The following is an 18,600-nucleotide window of genomic DNA, read 5'->3' as shown; positions in this document are numbered from 1 at the left end:
CAACAAAAGAGAACTGCATTGAACTAAAAGGGGAAAAAACGAAAGGGCTACAAGAGAAAAAGAAACAGAAACAGAAAAGGAGGGAATCTGCTGAGATAGCAGAAAACACCTAGGCCCCTAAAAAAGACTCCGTGTAGGTGCTGTTGTTTTTTTATAAGCATTTGATTATACACGTGGATAATCATGCCAAATACCATAATTCCTTTTCCCAGGGCATTCTGAAAACACAAAAAACTGTGATGAACTGATGCAGGGATAGATGTGATGAGGTCAAGCACCATCTTCCTCAAGGATAACTACTCCGAATCCACGGAATTTCTTTGGACTCCTCACAGAGGTTCCTCGAATCCACGAGGGAAAAGAAATAAATTCTAAAAATCGAAAATAACTTGATTGATGATAAAAACGAGTTTACAATCCTTTAAATAGTGATATCAAACCTAGGAAGAAGTTTCAGAATCAAACTCCAACTCAAACTCCCTAAAATCGTGACTTAATATAAATAGTAAGCTTATTATTTATAGACAGCCCTGATTTCTACTAGACTCCATGGTTTTCGACCAAAAATAGTAAGTGTCCAATTTAGCCTAACCACGTTATTCCCCTAATTTTTCTAAGCCCTTTTCATGTTGGGCACGACTCTTAAAACTCAATGGATCAAAAGTTATGATCAAACTAAAACTTACTATAAATAGTGAAAACGGAAATAAAATGGATTTTCGACCGTCGATCTGATAGAATCTTGCAAATTCAGCGTGGGCAACCTGCAATACTGGGTTGGGTGGCTACGGTAGTTTCTCCTACCCTAAAATCACACATGGTACGTCAGATCACTCATTCCGGTTTGCGAGATATGCCTGTTTTAAGGTTCTGATGATCTGGATCACTTCCGCCTCCGATCGGGCCTTCTTTGGTCCATCTTGGCCATGAAATTGTCCGCAACCTGCTCTACATCATGAACCAAATGGCATGGTGAAAAGCAGTAACAAGCCATTAAGTAAGACAAAACAAAGCTTATTTGAACAGATCCATAACAGATGAACCCCAAAAACCTTTCTAAACAAGCTGATGAATCAAATGGCATGGTGAAAAGGTAGTAAGAAAGAACAGTGGCCACTTGAACTTGAAGAGATCCTCAACCAGCTGATGAATCAAATGGCATGGTGAAAAGTAGTAAGACAAACTGTGGCGACTTGAACTTGTTTGAAGAGATCCTTAATCAGCTGATGAATCAAATGGCACGGTGAAAAGTAGTAAGACAAACAGTGGCGACTTGAACATGTTTGAAGAAATCCTTAACCCTCTCCCTCCCTCTGTGAAGTGTCAAAATGCAGAACTGACAGTTCAGTTGGAACTGTCTCCTCACCAATCAATGGCCAGCAAATTCTGACAATATTGAATTGTAGATTAACTGAACATATCAGATTGGGAACAATTACAGACTGCCCATGTCGTGCATGCTGCAAACTGAGTAATGGATAAGATATTTCAAAATAAGTGGTTTCAATTTGTGGTGGGTAAAATGCTATGGTACTCTAGAACCTGAATTTATTTGGGATCCTTAAAACTGATTGGAATTTATCAAGAGGTCAAAACTGGAACTATGTAATTTGTTTCCCATCTTTATGGATCAGCACAGAAATTTGTTCAAGTTGATCAATTTAGAATGTCAATCATTGTGCATTTGTTCATGAATGCCACTTTACAATATAATGTTTATCAATGAGAACCTAACCTGCTGTCGATTATGAACACCACTGACTCCAGGTATCACATTGCCTGATGCATCTGTAGCAAATCTGGAAGTTCAAAATCAGAAGCATTCTGAATGTAAAATGGCAAAGTTCATAGATTGAAGGAAAACATGAAGGAAACAAAAAGATTCCATTGTTTGAATTCATGAAGAGAGATAGATCAATTGCTTTCACGCAGAGTTAAAGAAATAACAAAACCACACCTGCAATTGATCAAAGCTTTCCAGTGAGATAGTAACTTTTGGCTCAACACCTACAGGTAGGAACATTAAAATTAGATACACATCAATGTAATAATTATCTTCCTTTGGTTTAACAAGAAATGATAGAAACCAATTGCCAAAAAGATGCATCGAGAACACTCACAAGGATAGAAACCCATAATCCCAAGTGACTAGAAAACTATTCTTAGAGAAAGAAAGAGCTTCGATACACAAAATGACCATATTGCTATTCAAGTCCTCAAAACATCACAAGCATGTATTGATTTAACCTTGACTAGTAGGCAGAATATGCATGTTAGAAGTCAACAATGCAAGGTGTAACAGAGTGGTTCACACAATAGGTGTCAAGTCACTTAAGAATACTTACACGAATAAAAGAAAGGATAGTCTTCCCTTTTTTATCCAAGTGAAAGTGTGAGTTTGGGATTTGTCAGTTTGAGATTAATTAAGTTTTATAGTTTATTACGTAAGAGTAAAAATAAAATAAAAATAAAATAAAATGTGACGAATAGATAGCTTTCCAGATGTTTAGGGGGTGTTTGGATCGCAAGTTACTTAAGATAAGCTTCTTACGCCTTGAGTAGCTTATCTTGATTTCTACTTATTCAACTGAAGTGATTAAGTAACTTTAAACTATATATATATATATATATATATATATATATAAACTACTTATAAGTGATCATAAACCAAGCTTAGTTATCTGAAATAAGTTACTTATCTACTGTTGTTAAGTAGAAAAAGTAATTGATTTGGTGGTACCAAACGGGCCCTTAGTGTTTACTTCAACTTGTTTCTAGGTAACGAGACTCACCAGTAGGTGCACGTCCATCGATTACCATGAAATTGAAGTACAATCATACAGAGAAGCTTTCTGCAAGAGTACCAATGAAATTCGGAGCATTGAAACTATAGGAAGCAGACTATAGCCACTTCCACGTTAGCAATCAATATATTCTGGTGGGACAACTAGAATTGTTAATACTTGGAAATGGGAGTGATCAATGACTCAGATACTTCAAAACAAAAAACTGGGGTGCCCAAGTCAGATACTTGGATAGCTGGACAAGAGTAAGGATATCCCTTTCCCAACACTTGAAAATTGAAACGTGGATTTTATTGGGATTTTGAACTAAATGATCAATTATTTTGGATTTGTAGTGAAGTGCACCAATTGAGCTAGAAATTCAACAGATGATATTACTAAGGGAGTGTTTTAACCTGATTAATGATTATACTCATCAGTAGAAACCATTCCTCACCATACACATATCTTGAAGTTTTGAATTTTAATGATCCGCCACAATCAGTCTTTTGTTGTAATAGATGCCCATACCCAGAGAGTCAAGAACATAGGGTGTGACACCCATATGACCATCTCACACATTAATATCAAGTGCATATCCTACAAGCCATATCCATAGATCGTTGACCACAAATCCCATTGTACATCACAATGGAAAGGTATACAACTGAGTTGATGGTAACATCAATGAGCTATTTCATATTTTTCCATAAAATACATTATATATATATATATATAATCGAATCAATGAGATTTTGATACCCGAATCCCAAGAATGAAGAAGAATACATCCCCAAGAATGTCCAAGAAGAGAAGAATAAGATACTTGATTGGAAATTAAACTTCTGCGTGCAAAGACAAACAAAAGCTCATAAACATAGAAAATATAGAATGCCTACCTCCTACACCACCTCTCCTTTTATAGGTTAGACCCTAAAGACAATCCTTTTGAATCTTTAATGAAATCCCCCAACTATTAGATTGATTTCAAATCAATCTACAATTTATTTAAGATAACCAAAAATAAAAATAAAAATCCATTAAATACACCCAAAATCTTTAGTCATATCTTCCATATCAACCCCCTATCTTTCACAAATGGCAAATGCAGTCTCTAGCATGTAGGCCCCAAATTTTCAACAAACAACCCAAAATCAACAGATGTTGGGCCCTATGGTGGGCCTCCGAATTGGAAAAAACTTGAATCCGGGGAGTTGGACATTTCATACAAATAGTGGAGGTTCGAATCCAATCTTTTTAATTCATCACCCATGGAATAAGTCTTGCTCTTCCATTTCACCAAGTATTGCTTATATTGGCCCTGTCGAGTGTTAGTGGTCTTCATGGGCAATACTTGTTTCTTCTTTCTCTTTAGGAGCCATTTATCCATATCAATAGTGGCTTCATCTTGTACGTCAAACAACTCACCATAGTACTCAAACAAATCCACAATATTGAAAGTCGGAGAGATCTGAAAATTCAATCTCTTGGGTGTTGTCACCCAACGTCCTCTTGATTTGGCATCGACCAATCTTCTTACACTTAAGCTTGTTGTAAGTTCACCTTGGAAATCTTTCTTTGTGGAGATAAACCATGACTAAGTCACTTTCTTTATATATATTCTTGCAATAATATTCATTTGTAGCTTCTTAGTACTTGACTCTACTCTCTTTGATATCTTTCTTTTGCTTCTTTTTTCCTTCTCTTTCTTTTAAACTTCTTTATGCTAGACTATTCAATTGGTAGGAGTTTGACTTTTGGCTTGTCCAATTTGGCAATGCACATTCGGCAAGTTCAAACCTAGTGCCAAGTCAATATGGTGTTGAATATTGTTCATAGGAGGAAGCCCAACTAGGAGATCTTTAGGCACCAAGTTTTGATATTCACGAGGGTGCTTTTTTATGAGAGGTGGAACATCCAACCATTTTCTTCTTTAACAACTAAGACAAATGATTGAGTCTCTTTCCTTTCTTTTTCATACTTCTTTACACTAGGAAATTGTTGACCTTTTCTTTATCAGATTTGAGCGTTGGGAGTAGTTTTATTGGGAGCAATGTGATATTAACACCATCATTGACAAAAGAATAAGTGTTAACCTGAGTTATATGCACCATATCTCAATCTCACAACCACGGTTTCTCTAACAAAATGTGGTAGGCATCCATGGGGCTACATCACACCATACATCATCCTTACACCTAGATTCAATAGAAAAGGAAAGTAAGCACTTGGAGTTAACGGAGACTTCACCCTTGTTTTCAAACCAACGAATTTGACATGGATGTAAATGCTTATGCTCTTTCAGTTTTAATTTATCCGCCATTTCTTATGAGACAATGTTCTCACTGCTTCCCCATCTACCAAAATCGTGCATATCTTCCCACTAGAAGTACAAGTGGTGCAGAAGTATTGTGCCACAACCATTGTCCCTCATCAATCACTCGAGGCATAAATAGCACTCCAGCGGATAACCATCTACTCACCCCTATCACCATACGCATCTGTTACATTCTCCCCACTATGTGCCCCATCCTCATATACATGTTCTTTATATTTTTGTGCCATCCCTAGCTTTCATACAATTGGAAGTATCATAAACAATTCTCCAATTTACTTTCATTGTGGATTGATATTCAGGATAATGAAAAGAACTACATCCCAGTTGCTCACACTTAAAGCATTAGAAATGAGTGTTGTTTTACCCCGCCTTGGGTGCACTACCACCCTATCCATAACCAACTCCCACCTGGTTGGTGTTTGGCTTCAATGTTGGATGTTAGCCCATCATACCTAAACATATGGAAGGCTTAGTGGTTGCCTTACGTGAGAAGTTGGCATGTTGCCCATTGTTAATAAAAGTTCTCGTGAGGCACTAAATCGTCTCCCAAGTTCCCAATTAATTATCTCATTGCAAGTATGCATACATCGGATATTTTAAATACATCTTTTAAAAAATAAAGTATTGAAAAACAATTTATGTAATCGTTGTTATGGCCGTTACGTGACAGTTGGAACTGTTATGCATCACGAAGCCGTAGCAGCCATTACGGAAGAAAAAAATGGACCATAAAGGTGGTTAACGATCCATTATGGGGCTGATACAGTTTTTTCCTTTTTTTTTCTTTATTCTTTTTTTTTTTTTTTGGTAAAGGTTGTAACACCCATAATGACCCGTATTGTAATTGTAATGAAGTGGCCGCTATGGCTGGCCACCATTACTGTTATTAAATACCTTGTCGAAAAACAATTTATTTTTGATGTCCTAATTCAAACTATTAAGATATCTTGAAATCTTTTGGTCTTCATGCTCAAGAAACACTGCCATAATGTCAATGTATGGAACTCCTCAGTATATTCATCTATTAATTTCTTCCCTCGATGTAGATTGTGACATCTTTGATAAAGGACACATGCATGAGTCATTGCTAGGATCTTCCTTTTAACTTTTTTTCTCATCTTTTCCTAAGAATTTACTTTTTCCTTATCCCAACATATTTGTTCTGCTTAGAAATCATTCCAGCATGCTAACGTGTGACCAAAGGACTTCATACCTAACCTAACCTTCAGATGGTCCGCAATTTCTTTATATTGACGCCTTTTCCACATCACTCAGCCAATTAATTAAGTTATCAGCATGCAAACAACTATTGCATTTAGGAATTTTTACCTTAATTCCAGACTCTTTCATATTGCAACAATCAAAGAGTTCGATCATTGGTATCATCGCAAGTTGGGGCTGACCATTGTTGGTTAGGACCTTGGTAGGAATCTTCCCCTATGTGCCCACGTGCTCCAAGTTCGGTCTCCAGATCCCTCTACACTGGAGCTCTCCCACTTGATTAGTGAGATTACCTACCATAGCATGAGTTAATCTACTCACTCTGTAAGCAATGTTTTAAATAGCTACGTTGTGTAGCATGTAGCTTACGCTACGTAGCATAGCTTAGCCTTAATGCTATATAGCTCATGAAAATAGCTCAAGGCATGTGTAGCCTACGCTACATGATAATTTGCATGTGCTACATGCTACATAACTATGCTACATGTTATGTAGCTCACATTACAATTTTTTTAACTACAACATTAAAATCAATTGATGCTTTCAATGATTTGTTACATTTTTTTTTCAATAAAATTAGTTAATTTTTCAATGATTTTAGTAAAAATAATATAAGTGACAGTATTAAATCAATTTCATTGCTTTCTTTACATTTACACTTAATCATTACCTTATATTATTTTAGGTTGAGTTTTGTTGCACCAAATATCATGAAATATTGTTAAATTTTATTATTAATCAGTTTAATTTGGTCCAAAATATCATGAAATTGGTGCAAATAAGCGCAACCTTGATTAAAAAATTAGAAGTAACATGTAGCTTACGCAACATGCTATGTAGCTTACACCTCACACTTTAGAGGGGTGAATGCTACACTACACGCTATTTGCTATTTAAAACACTGTCTGTGGGTACACGGATCAATTTGATTACATACACAAATTCTTCCTGTGTCACCCCTTCGAAACCATTAGGTAATGATGTGGAGTCAGAACCCCCCAACAATCACCTACTTTGATTCCAAAATAGTGCAACACAATCATTGAGTCAATGAGATTTCAATACTTGGATCGCAAGAATGGACAAGAGTATGCCGCCAAGAATGTTTGAGTAGAGAGGAATGAGCAACTTCAATGAAAATTAAAATTCTCCTTACAAAGACTTACATAAAAACTCATAAATGTAAAAAATGTGGAATGCCTATAGCACCTCCCCCTTTATAGACCCTAAAGATCATCCCTATGAATCTTCAATGAAAATACCCAAACTATTATAATGATTTTAAATCAATCTATAATTTATTTACAAAAATAAAAATCACACCAACAAAGATTTGGCTTAAAATAACAAAAGAAAATCTATTAAATACCCCAAAATCTTCAATCATATCTTCCACATCAGCCCCATATCTTCTACAAATGGCAAATATGATCACAGACATTTAGCCTCAAATTTTGTAACAAACAGCCCAAAATCAGCACATGTTAGAATAGTAGGCCATGGGCCTACCAATCCACGAAATCTAATGGTCCAAGCATCAAAACTTCAAGCGGAGTGCAAATTAACACTATGCATTAAAAACTTTAGAAACACTGCATTCACATGCTACAGTTTAATCCCAGAAGGAAAACAGTATCACTTCAACATCTTCACTGGACCCTACTGTTATCAACTAAATATGACGATTCAAATTGAAATATAGACACAAAGATGCACAGATCTGTGAATATGATTTGTTTTTGTTGATTTAGATAAAAAGTGATGTCCGCATACCAATATCTTCCCATTTCAACAGATCAGTAATACTTGGTTCTCTTCTCCACCAGATCTGACTTGGCATCCAGTCATCATCATCATCATCTTCTTCTTTTTCTTCATCTTCTTCTTGAAATTGATGTTCCTAGTCATCTTTTGGAAGCAAAGATCCAAAGGATCAATAGAATTATTTTCCGTCTTATTTTCTTCGGCTCATTTCCATTCCTTGCAGTTGTGATGTTTGTGTCACTTCCACAATGCAAATAACTCCAGCTGCAGCAACATTCCACATCTAAATTCCTTCAAAATCCTTGTACCAGAAAATTGATTTCTTCTCATTGAAGTGAAGATTTGAATGTATCTTATTTATGTATATAGTAGAAAACAAATAATAGTAGGAATAATTGAAAATCATACAGTAGACTAAGGAAATAAAATTTCAAACACAATTCACAATGAAGCATTGAATTGAATACAAGGAAACAGAAAACTCAGAATTTCAATCAAACTTGCAGAAATGATAACAGAACAAAACCTTTCTGAAAATCTTCCAATTCACTGAATGCAATGAATTCACAGTTGCATATATTTGACAATTCACAATGAAGCATTGAATTGAATACAAGGAAACAGAAAACTCAGAATTCAAACACAATTCACAATGAAACATTGAATTGAATACAAGAAAACAGAAAACTCAGAATTTCAATCAAACTTGCAGAAATGATAACAGAACAGAACCTTTCTGAAAATCTTCTAATTCACTGGATGCAATGAATTCACAATTGCATATATTTGACATAGAATTTGATATTATATATTAGAAGAAAAGAAAACTGCAATACTATGCCATTTTACCTCAATATAGATGAATAACTACAAGAAAAGTATACTACAAAAATCTTCAAAAAGATTGAGAAATTCACACTTATAAATAGAAAAGATGTTAGGATTCTCATCTCCATCGCAATCTCAAAATTATCAGAAAATTAATGAACAAAAAAAAATAAAAATAATTAAAAAATAAATTTTAAAAAAAGATCCTTAAGATCCTTTCATGGTTCTGAATATCGATATCGGGGAGGGTATCGGCCCCAGCCAAAAAATGATACGATATAGGCGTCAGGTATCGATATTGGACCATATTGGACCATATCGGCCTGAATCAATCGGTAAAAAATAAAATTAAGCCAAAGAATTACGGGAAAAATAAAAGAGAAAAATAAGATATTCAAAAATCTCTCCTTTTTTTTTTGTATTTTGGACATACATATGATGGTGTATCAGACCATTCCTTGATGAGAATGTTGTTTGTCAGTTTTACTTGTTGAAGGTTAACTAAATGTGCCCTAATTGAACACAAATCAAGCATAATTTGGTGAATTAAGATCCATCACATTGAAATACAACAAAAAGAAGATGAAAATATCAAAAAGAAAGTGAAGGTTTACCCTTCTTCCTAATTTTTCCCATAATGGTCCACTTCCCCTCGCTTTATCGAATCCCATTCAAATCATTTGTTTTGATCCCAAAATAGGCCTAGATCTAGCTTAAAATGAGCTTTTAAGCTTCCACTTTTGTTTAAATGAAAAAGAAAGGAGAAGTGAAATTTTGAAAAAAAGAAATCAAAATTGGGTTTTCATGGGTGTATCGGCTTGCATCAGCCTGTATCGATACCAATACAACCCCCTATAACGTATCGTCTCGTGACAATACAAATACGATACAGCCATAACAGCCAATACAATACCGATATTTAGATATATAGATCCTTCGTATTCTCACATTTGAATGAAAACCAAATATGAAAAGGATGCATGCTTTGGTTTTGAATCCAAAACTTTAAAAAATAAAATAAATAAATAAAAAATAAAATTAAAAAAACATATAAAAAAATCACTAAAGCTTTTAACATATCAACAGAATGAAAAGAAAACAAGTACCTTGTATTAATATGTCTAGCTGATCGCAAAGAGGGCAGTTAACCTTTCTAAAAAAACTTGGATTTAGTATGTGCCTACGATCAAAAGAAAATATATTCTTATTAGTGAAAATTATGCACAAACTAACCATCAAAATAAATCATAGTTGATGAACTTACTAAGAGATATTGGTTCCACACTTCCGTGTAATGGTAACAGCATGGACATGATCGTCCCAACCAAACCCACTTTGCTGAACAAGTGTTTGTAGAATGTGATATGGCCTTTTGAGCGGGTGGTAGCAATTTTTTATTTTTGATATCAAATTCTAACCCGAATCTAAGATTGAATGTGTCTCTAATGGACTTCCATGCTTCCTAATTCCACACCGAGGCATTGTATTTCTCAATATTAGCTTGCTCTATCAATAACTAAGAAAGTGTCGTGTACTTCATTCCAATCTGCCTTGTCGCAGTCTTAGGAGGTGGGGCCAGGTGCAGACATTTTATACTCAACGTAATCGAAAAGGGTACATTTTTCAGAATAATGTTCACAAAAGATAGCATTTTCTAGTAAATATTGGAGGCGGCATGAAAAATCACTACATGGATACATTCTTGGATCGAGTTAGAATCAATTGAACAATGAAAGAATAAGATAGCAGTTTATAGATAGCACAAGATGACAAAATTCAAAGAAAAAAGTGATGAGGACATTTGAGCACTTATGGCTAGACGATCATCACATAGGGCCCACGAGGCCCAAGTCGCATTCCTAGCTATCGTTGAAGACCCCACACTAGGTAGATACTCATGGGTTGCTTTTTTGGAGTATTTGGACCGTTGAATTGCATGGGCACATCGATCGGACCGTTGGATCGCACACAATAGACCTTTGGACCACTCTTGGTTGTGGCCCATCTTGATCATGAACCACCCCATTGGCCACAAATAGTTTAGGATAGTTTAGAATTATTTGTTTTGAGTAGTTCTTGTAATTTATTTTATTATTTTTGGATTATTCTATGTGGATTGATGGTGTAAAGCCATTTGGAGAGTGATTCCCCTAGTTATTCTCTCTCTCTCTCTCTCTCTCTCTCTCTCTCTCTCTCTCTCTCTCGGTACTTCTCTTCTCATCTCTCTTTCTCCATCTTCTTCTCTTTCTTCTTCTTTTTCTATGATTCTAAACTAACCTAGACAGCTAGACCTAACCTACACCCAACTAAACCCAAGCTCCAACCATGAATAGTGTCATGTGAACAGTATTGCGTGAACAATGTCCCTATGAACAGCCCCAATCCATGGCCCCCTTGCTTCGAATCTTCGACTTCCCTCTTAACTTTGATCCCCTTTATAAAACCCTAAATATAAATCCCAAACCCTAACCCTACGATTCCCAAAATCCCCAATCTTTCCAAACCCTAATCCCCAAATTTGAACCTTAATCCAAATTCCCCTAAAATCCTATAACCCTAAACCTAATTTTCCCAATTTTCCCTAACCTATTAACCCTAAACCCTCAAATCCCTATCGCCAAAATCCTAAATCCTCAAATCCCTATATCAAAACCCTAAATTCCTAGTTTGCTAAATACTCTAAACTTATTCCCTACATTCCCTAACCCTTAAAAACAACCCTAAACATGCAAAACCCTTAGAACTCAAGTGATTCCATGAGTGTTCATATTTAATACCTATGTTAAGTGGGAGTGTCCTATTTTTTGCATGATCCTAATTACTTGATACTTTATAAGAATCACATTGCGGGACTATCAGGTGTTTTGAATCTTAACATGGTACAAATCTGAGTTTCTTTAACTTGTGGTAGTTTAGCGTTATTTTGTCTTTTGATTGCTCTAGTTAATCCACTGTCTAGTTTCAACGCATCATATTAGGTTAGATCATCCCGTCCTGCATCAAAAAGAGGTTGAAAAAACAGTTGTTTTCTTTCTACCTCAAAGAAAGAAGGAAAGAAAAGAAATAGCTAATCTATGCAAAGTTTAGAAAAGAATAAGACCACACCTTCACTCGGTCAAATCTTGCCTTCAAGATAACTTTCAGCTCAACACTTACAAGTGGACAAACTCAAATCAAATACATATCAACTTCGGAAGTATCTTCCTTAGATATGGTAACCAGTGTTTTAAATATCAATACTATCAGCCGATATTATCATTAGCGGCCGCCGTCGACACGAAACCCTTCGGAGATACCAAAAATTTCCAAAATTATTTGTATTGTGCGATATATTGCATGATATCGCACGATATTTTGCGATATTGCCGATATTATCATCTTTCTCGTGTTTTATTGGAGGATTTTATCATTTTTTTATGCGTAATTACCCGAAAAAATAAAATAAAAAAGGGGAAAAGCTTTCAATCCACATAAGAGAGGAGATTTTGGTACCCGTAGAAGCGGATTGCATTATCTGAAGTAGAATTTGGTGGGCTGTGATCGACAGCGGTGCACCTTGTGAAAAAATCTAGAATTCTCCTTTTTTTTTTCTTCGAATAAATGATTTATTGAAATTGCAGAGACGATTTCGGCAACAAATCTCCAAAAATTCTGGAGATTTAGATTTTGGGTGAGAGATTTTAGGGTTACGGAACCCTCGTGGTTTAAAAAATGGCTTCGGAAGCCATTTTACAGTGACGCGAATTGGGTATTATGCTCACCAGGTCTTATTAGAGATGGACGGTCCTGTCAGGGGCTTTATGGGGCCCATCGTGATGTATATGTTTTATCCAATCCATCCATCTATTATGGAAGATCATTTTAGGACATGATTCCAAAAATGAGACATCAAAGTCTAAAGTGGACCACACCACAGGAATCAGTAGAGATTGAACGGGTACTATTGAAAACTTCCTAGGGCCCACCGTGATGTTTATTTGCCATCTAACCTGTTCATAAGGTCAAATAGACTAGGATAAAGGTAAAATTAAATATCAGTTTGATCTAAAACTTGTTTTCACTGCAATTTTTTTTTTCAATGGTATGCATTCAATCTCCCATGCTTCCTGTGGTGTGGTCCATTTAAGTCTTTAATTTACCTCATTTTTTATATCACACCCTAAAATGACCTGTGAAAATGGATGGATGGAATGGATAAAACATATACAACATGGTGGGCCCCATAGATCCCCTGACAAGTCCATACGTCTCTTGCACTATTAGGATAAAACGGGCTATTATCCTTACATGGGTCCACGTTTATCTAGATTATCTTTGAACATCACCACTACTGTAAGGACTTAGGCTATCTCCACTCATGGGACATGGAGATCTAGACTTCACTATCGGAGAGGGGTTTGAGGGAGCATTGGCACTCCATCCCCCAGCGTTGACAAGCCAAGCCTGCACCTCCTCTACCAAAGTCCCTTCTTTCTTTCTCGCAATCAAGCTCCATTGGAGCACCCACGATGCATTCTCCACCACCAAAAGGTGGACCCTTACGACTGGAACTCCACCTACCTCCTCCCTCCACAACCATCTAACTCCCCCACACCCACCTGTAACTCACCTTTTTGCTCGTCATTTACCCTATTTACCCCCACACCCTCTTTCCCCATCCCGTTCTATACTACCTTGTTCATCCCACCCTCCTCTACACCCCTCTGATTATCCACCTCATCTTTATACAAGAAGCTCACCCTCGTTACCCCTTTCCTTGCCCCAGCTGTGGTTGCCTTTTTATCTATAGATTTCCCAAGCCAGCCCTGACCGTCCTGTTTCTCTATCTTCTTTGCTATTTGATGATTGACAAACATTGGTCCATATCTTGCTCTCTAGATAGAGAGCTTCAATCTTTCAACTCTTCTTCCATCGAGGTTTTTGCCACTGTCTACACCTCCCCTACCTGCCATGTGTACCAAGAAGAGAGCCACAAATCCCACAGCAGAAATCACATCAACGTTAGGGTAAAAGGGAACAGTGTAACACGAGCAGCAGTACCCCCAATTTCCTTTCCGCCACCTAAGAACAGGCAGGAATTCCAATGCAAATGATAAAGTTGGGACTGTTTAAAACCAGATATCTTGACACTGCAATGGACCCTCGATTTCCCACCACCTGACAACAGGCAGGAATCCTTATGCAAATGTAACTGGGGACTGTTTGAAGCCAAATATGAAAACACAACAGCTAGCCTTAATTTCCCGCCATCGTGAGGACATGCAGGAATCCCAACGCAAATGAAAATTCTGAAGGTTTCAAACCAGATAAGTTAACAATGCAACGCACATTCAATTACCCACCACCAGAGGACTTGTGAGAATCCCAATGCAAATGGAAATTGGGACTCTTTTTTAAAAAATAATAATAAGTTATAACTGTAGCATACCCTCAACTTTCCCTGTCACGCCCCAAACTCGAAAACCGGACTCACAAAGATTCCGATCGCCGAATTCGGTGCCGACAGCCTCCGTAGTATCCCATTCTTGGCTCATAGCGTCCATACGCCAGATTCCGATCCTGGGATCCTACAAGGAGAATTTTTCAATGTACATTTAACTCGTAATAAGTATAACCACAAGTTTACCCAAATCACAAAGGCAACATTATCATCACATATCCACTAATATAATCATTTGAGTACAATACTTAAAGAGAAATACATAAGTCGAAAGTCATGCTCCAGAAGACCGCTGCATGTTCCAAGCTCATCACTGCTGCAACCTAACATCACCTGCACGCATCTATCGTGCATAAGCTTATAGAAAACTTAGAGGGTGGTGTAAGTGTGTGTACAAGGTAAGTGCCAAGTATTCAACATAATGACATCATCATACAATACTGAAAATACCGGTAATTCATAAATCATACAAAATCGGAATAAGCAGAAATATTGATAAGATCATGAATTATCAGAGTAAGCAGAAATATTGACAAGATCATACGATAACAGGGTAAGCGAAAATACGGATAAGTCCATGAGTCAATCAATGTCAGAATACACAAAATAGAACAACTATGCAAATGAGGAATCATAGATAACCAAATATTAGATGAAGAGTACGCAATACAATATACATTCCTAATGAGTAACACAAATAACGTCATCTGTACCTAGGCCATATAAATGCAGAGACACAATAACCCAAAATGCCATATGCCGCGAATGTTATACAATATGCGGTGCGAATGGGATGACCATACTGGAGTGTGAAGTCGAGATGATAGTACGTAATATCGCAAGTTATGGGGTCCACCACAAGGGACTTCTATCTAAACCAGTCCCATACCTAAATTTGGATAGTCAGACTCAATGTGGTAAACTCTTGATCTCAGGTTAGTCACGCGCCCAACTGAAATCCTTGCCATTACGAAGGTACACAACAATCAATTGCGCACCATCAACCCGAGTGGATAGTGAATGAATGAATAAATGAGTATGCAACTCCTACTCACTAAATCTACATATCAGTACAGTTCCTCTCTGGGATCATCACCGGGGTCTATTACACTCTACGCCAGCTTGCCACTCCTATCCGAGCGCACAACTGGGTAAGTGGAAGAGACCTCATTATCCGCCTGCCAATATCGGGCCCGGCTCGTCAATAACGGACCCATTCCTCAAGCTGGTCAAACTCGACCTAGACATTGCCCCCTCACTCAGGCGGGTAAGGTCATAATGTGGACATTTAACCATCACTGCCCACCAATGTGGCCATTTAACCAACATTGCTTCCAAGGAGTGGCCCACGCAGATCCAAAACATATAGTGGGCCCATGGCCTCACACAAGGGCGTAATATACATCATCATGGGCCTCACCAAAGGTCACGAACACATCACTGTGGGCCGCATGATATGGGCGGCACTAATAGGCCTCATACACACCAGGTGGGCTGCATCAATGGGCATAATACCATGGGCTTCAAATACACAACAAGTGGGCCTCATGGGTGGGTCACAAATACATCAAGGTAGGCCTTATGGATGGGCCATAAACACATCAAAGGTAAGCCTCATATACGCTAAGTGGACTGCATCAACAGGCCGCACCATTGGGCCCATATACATCAAATGGGTCGTATCATGTGGGCTGCACTAATGGGCCGTATATCCATCACAGGTGGGCCCTCACAGCAAATGGGCCCCACCAGATGGTCAGCGTGGATATATAATGCATACATCAAAGGTGGGTCACACGTCTCACGGACAGAGTGGATAAAACATACATCATGGTGGTCCCCCGTCCTTAGACGGCGTGGATGAAATCATATATCAAGGTGGACCACACGTCCATTAAAATGAATAGATAATGCGAATACAACACATCATCAAGGTAGACCCACCATCCTGGACAGATGGACGGAGCTGATAAAGTACATAAATCATGGTGGGCCATGATGGACGGCCTGGTTGATCAGTTGAACGGCGTGGAGAACACATATACATCAGGGTGGATTTCCACCATCCAGGGATCCTTGACGGTGTGAATAAAATGCATACTCTAGTGGGTCCCACCGTCCTATCCATCTGGACGGTATGGATTAAGACCCATACACCACGGTGACCCTTGCACGGCATCGTCCAGCAATGGACGGTACAGATGCAACACATAAAAAAATAAGGTGGGCTCCACCGTTTGGAAGATGTGGGTGCATAGCATGGTGTGGTCCACACCGTCCAAATAGGCCGTGTGGATATACAACGAGGTGGGTCCCATACATATACAATGATTATATATTTATATATATAAAAATATCTTTTAATATTATATTAATATAACACCTAATGATGGGCAGGAATGCCAATGCAAGTGGAAATTGGGACTGTTTGAAGCAAGATATGCTAACACTGCAGCGTACCCTCAATTTCCTATCACCCGAGGATGAGTGGAAATCCAGAAGCAAATGGAAATTAGAACTGTTTGAAACCAGATATGTTAATGCCGTTGCCACTGATGCTGGTCAATTGGGGGCAGATTGGGTATTCCCCATGGGTATATAATGAACACAGCACAACCCAATTTGTAGGAATCTTGGTGCAGATTTACAATCGGATATTTCACTGAGAGAGAGAGAGAGAGAGAACCATTAATGTTACCCCCAACATCCCTCCCACTCTAGCGAGCAAATGGTGGGAATCCCAACGCAGATACAAAACGGGATCTCTCCGGATCCCATCTCGGAACTGCACCGAGATCCCCACCAACTGGCTGTCAGTGGTTGATTCTAGGCCATGCTGATTTATCGGTGGACTCCGGAGTAGAGGCACGACCTAGAGAATTCGATCTCAGTGAGAATGCGAGTAGCATTTCAGGAATCACTCCGGGAACTGAAAATCAGAATGAACGGATATTAAGAAAACACCAACAATCAAGATAGCGGAAATGGAGTCTGGGATTGAATCCTTGGCGGTTCGTTTGGAAAGGAAAGAAGGCCACATCGATGGTTAACTCACCTCCGAGAATGGCCCCAGCAGCCGTCGATGATCTGACGGTTCAGCTTCGCCTCCGACTTCTTCTTCCTCTTCCCCTTCCGTCGACAAGGAGTGATGATCGAGGAGGGAAAGCAGAAAAAAGTCAGAAATATCTGCGGGAGGAGGAAAAGAGAGTAGTAGCTATTTGATACTACTGAGAGAACGTGATGGATCGGACGCATGCACTCATTTTTGTGATTCGAATGCATGCATGAGCCATCCATTTCCCAAGCAATTAATAAGATGGTTGAACGATTTAATCAATAGGATTCTCCGAAATAGAGCTGTCCACGAGCCGAGGTAGAATCCGCAGGAAATGAGGAACACCATATAAAACCAATATAAAGATAAAGTGTGTCTAGGTTTTTAATCTGGTAAAGTGAAAAGAGTTTCTAAAAAAATAAATAAAATACTAAGAATCTAAGAATCTAGTTATAACAATCATAATATCTCATTTATTGATTTAATATATAACTTAATTGAAATTTAAGTCTTATCATATCAAATCATTAACACCAATAAGATATGATTTCAATTGAAAAATTCTCTCATGAAGCACTTAGGTCTCAATTATTCAGGAAAGAATCTTTAGGTGATAATAGATCAATCAATTATACATATTGAATCATTCTCTAATTTAGGCTAAACAATTATTAAATCAAAACATTTATTGTAACTGTAGTGCACAACAAATTTAGAAATAAACAACTCAAAGACTTTAAAGTAAAATCCAAATCAATTTCAATTTACTATCATCATTCAAACCAATGTTATTGAATTAAATAAACTAAATATTGTATTTGAACTATAAGCTTCTTCCCTTAGCCTTAACTAAGAGATTAGCCTAATGTGGCTAATATCTTAAAAAAAAAAAAAACCTAAGTGTTCAACTGAATTATCTCTGAAAATAACTTATTCTTACTGGATTGTTTTATGCACATTTGGTCAGACCAAACCAATCTCATGTGGGACCGAATAATTTATTATTTTTGTTAATGTACTGTGTAATTTTTCAGTTTTTTCTCTTTCCTCTGTACTTAGTTTTCTTAGATCTTTGGCATGTAAATTCTTCCATAATGTCATTCAAATGTCCAATTCTTATCATGTTCAACTTCATCTCTTTTTTAGCATAAATTCTCATATCCAATTCTGG

The 18,600-nt window shown here is 37.5% G+C and overlaps 1 long non-coding RNA gene across 1 annotated transcript; it reads right to left on the bottom strand.

Annotated features, from left to right (window-relative positions):
- Window positions 1–334: 334 nt before the first annotated feature.
- LOC131236106 (uncharacterized) lies at window positions 335–17,614 on the bottom strand. Its single transcript, XR_009166540.1, has 5 exons — window positions 17,430–17,614; window positions 7,280–8,370; window positions 1,958–2,007; window positions 1,736–1,788; window positions 335–1,313 (listed from the first exon to the last, which is right to left on the bottom strand). It is a non-coding gene; the product is annotated as an uncharacterized LOC131236106 (long non-coding RNA).
- Between the last annotated feature and the right edge of the window lie 986 nt (window positions 17,615–18,600).

The sequence above is a fragment of the Magnolia sinica genome, unplaced genomic scaffold (assembly GCF_029962835.1).
Source record: "Magnolia sinica isolate HGM2019 unplaced genomic scaffold, MsV1 ctg222, whole genome shotgun sequence".
In the NCBI taxonomy this organism is placed as follows: Eukaryota; Viridiplantae; Streptophyta; class Magnoliopsida; order Magnoliales; family Magnoliaceae; genus Magnolia; species Magnolia sinica.
The sequence above is the reverse complement of the archived record's forward strand: the minus strand, read 5'-3'. Positions and strand labels throughout refer to the sequence as shown.